Source organism: Xiphophorus hellerii, chromosome 8 (genome assembly GCF_003331165.1).
Source record: "Xiphophorus hellerii strain 12219 chromosome 8, Xiphophorus_hellerii-4.1, whole genome shotgun sequence".
Lineage (NCBI taxonomy): Eukaryota > Metazoa > Chordata > Actinopteri > Cyprinodontiformes > Poeciliidae > Xiphophorus > Xiphophorus hellerii.
The window spans coordinates 29834583-29837737 of NC_045679.1; the positions used below are offsets into that span (position 1 = coordinate 29834583).

At 38.0% G+C, this 3155-nt stretch overlaps 1 long non-coding RNA gene across 1 annotated transcript; it reads left to right on the top strand.

Annotated features, from left to right (window-relative positions):
• Window positions 1–517: 517 nt before the first annotated feature.
• On the top strand, window positions 518–2117 carry LOC116723936 (uncharacterized). The gene is made up of 2 exons (XR_004340074.1): window positions 518–1043; window positions 1143–2117. It is a non-coding gene; the product is annotated as an uncharacterized LOC116723936 (long non-coding RNA).
• Window positions 2118–3155: the final 1038 nt, after the last annotated feature.

The window sequence follows — 3155 nt, forward strand, 5'->3', positions numbered from 1 at the left end:
TGAGTGCGGGGATGTGTGATATGCCAGGGTTGGTGGATGTGTGAAAATGGTGAAAATCGCACTAAGTGTTGTGAAAATAGGTACTTGTGGGAACCTTACCAGAGTGTGTTTTGGAGTGTCCCGAGTGCGTGGAGAGTGTTCCTGGGTGAAGTAAAATTGGAGTTGTTGGAGTGTCTTCCGTGCTCAGGGCGAAGCCCTGAGTGCGGCAGGTGCCTCGTCCGTGCTCAGGGCGTAGCCCTGAGTGCGGCAGGTGCCTCGTCCGTGCTCAGGGCGTAGCCCTGAGTGCGGCCAGTGTTGGTGAAAATCCTGAAAATTGCCCAAAGTGTTGTGAAAATAGGTACTTGTGGGAACCTTACCAGAGTGTGTTTTGGAGTGTCCCGAGTGCCTGGAGAGTGTTCCTGGGAGAGGTTTTTGTGAGACGTTCTTACTCCTGTGAGGTTAGGGTAAGGGTTAGGGTAGGGTTAGGGTTAGGGTAGGGTTAGGGTTAGGGTAGGGTTAGGGTTAGGGTTAGGGTTAGGGTTAGGGATATAGGTTTTTGTTTGATCCTTGTTTGAACCGCTCTCTTACGCCCATAAACCGGCCTACGGTCATCTTGGTTCATCCAAGGTAGTGCGCTCTCACTCGAGATCATACAGCTAGCCGGGATGACTGGACCCTGTCTTATAGGTGTTATGTGCAATTGTTAACAAGTAACCTGATCTGTGATGTGCTGTGTAAGTGCAAAGTGGATGCCTGTTTAGTGGGACCAGCCCAACTAAACTATGCGTGTATTGTCATGTACTGCATAGGGAAAATTTTTTTGATAAGTAACTAAATAAAAGATAAAAGATAAAAGTTAAAGTGAAGTTAAAAGTAAAACTAAAAAATTGGGTTTAGAGTCCACAATTTTAATACGGTTCAGGGCCAACTTTAATTGGTTAGGTTTAGAATAAAAGTTATAATAAGTTTCCAAATTAATTGGTTGTGTTTTAAGGTCAAGGGTCATAATGAGCTTCAAACCTACCCGTTAATTGGTTAGGTTTAGAGTCAAAGGGTATGGTGAGGTCCAAAATCCCACTTAATTAGGTTTTAGAGTCAACCGTTAAAGCGAATTTTAAGACCCAATTCAATTGGTTAGGTTTAGAGTCAAAGGGCATGGTGAGGTTCAAAATCCCACTTAATTAGGTTTAGAGTCAACCGTTAACGCGAATTTTAAGGTTTAATTTAATTGGTTAGGTTTAGAGTCAAAGGGTATGGTTAGGTTCAAAATCCCAATTACTTAGGTTTAGAGTCAACCGTTAAAGCGAATTTTAAGACTTAATTTAATTGGTTAGGTTTAGAATCAAAGGTTATGATGAGTTTCCAAGTTTAGCTGGTTATGTTTTGGGGTCAAGGTCATAATAAAGTTAAAAATACCAATTAATCAGGTAGATTATGTAGTTTAAGGATATGGTGAGTTTTTCCTTTTCCGATTAATTAATTAGGTTTAGAGTCAGCAGTTGGATTAACTAATCCTTATTATTCTCCGAAAAAGACTTAAATTATTTTAATTGTTTTTAGTTTAATTTTTTGAGAGAGATATTTACAATTATCCTATTTTCTCAATATTTTAATAGCGTTTTTAACAGCGGTTCGGCGGTACCGCACCGACGTTAAAACGTAGCTAAGTATCTAAATTTTAGAATCCGCTCGTCAGTGGTGTACCGCTGGATCAACGGGTGTTTCGGCCGTGGACAACACCATACACCCTCCTCAGCGGCGGCAACCCGGGGTGATCAAATCCCGGGCCGGATTCCATATTCAATTGGCAGTTTTTTTGCTAATTTCGAGTGGGAAAAGTGGTAAAACTAGTTATTTAATTAATAATCTCCGTAAGTTTTTTTTGTTTTAAATTATTCAACGATCGTTCCGTAACAAAGGGAAGGTATTTACTTACATATTCAACCAAGATTGTTACTATTTTTCAACAAAATGTATTTTCTTATGTCCGCTCTCTTCTTGTTTGTTGCGGCTGTGTATCAACCAACGGTCAAGATCCTTCTGGAACTTTCCAGCGGACGAGCGGGGGAGAGAGAGAGAGAGAGAGAGAGAGAGAGAGAGAGCACGCATGCGCCCCAGCATCCGAGCGGCAACGTCATGTTGGGAAATAGAACGATTAATTTTAATCAATTCTTCCTATATAAATATATATAAAAAAAATTTTTTTATACATATATAAAAAAATTATATATATATACCTAAATATATAAACATATAATAAGAGAAAAGAAAAAAATTTTTTTATTTTTTATTTTTTATAAAATATTAAATAGAAAATTTTTTAATTTTTATAAAATATTAAATAGAAAAAAAATTTTTATTAAAAAATATTTACAAAATTTTAAAAAATCTTTCTTTATATATACGCGTCCTTATAACATTTTTTCTGTAAAAGAAGGATCGAAAAGTATTAATAATTTGTGGGTGTTATGGTGCAAAATGGGTAGGTTTTGTTGTTTGCCGGTGGGTGCAGACAGTGTGCTTCTTCGAAGACACCAGAGATCCAAGCTAGGTGACCGAGGATCTGGCTGATATAGGTTTTTGTTTGATCCTTGTTTGAACCGCTCTCTTACGCCCATAAACCGGCCTACGGTCATCTTGGTTCATCCAAGGTAGTGCGCTCTCACTCGAGATCATACAGCTAGCCGGGATGACTGGACCCTGTCTTATAGGTGTTATGTGCAATTGTTAACAAGTAACCTGATCTGTGATGTGCTGTGTAAGTGCAAAGTGGATGCCTGTTTAGTGGGACCAGCCCAACTAAACTATGCGTGTATTGTCATGTACTGCATAGGGAAAATTTTTTTGATAAGTAACTAAATAAAAGATAAAAGATAAAAGTTAAAGTGAAGTTAAAAGTAAAACTAAAAAATTGGGTTTAGAGTCCACAATTTTAATACGGTTCAGGGCCAACTTTAATTGGTTAGGTTTAGAATAAAAGTTATAATAAGTTTCCAAATTAATTGGTTGTGTTTTAAGGTCAAGGGTCATAATGAGCTTCAAACCTACCCGTTAATTGGTTAGGTTTAGAGTCAAAGGGTATGGTGAGGTCCAAAATCCCACTTAATTAGGTTTTAGAGTCAACCGTTAAAGCGAATTTTAAGACCCAATTCAATTGGTTAGGTTTAGAGTCAAAG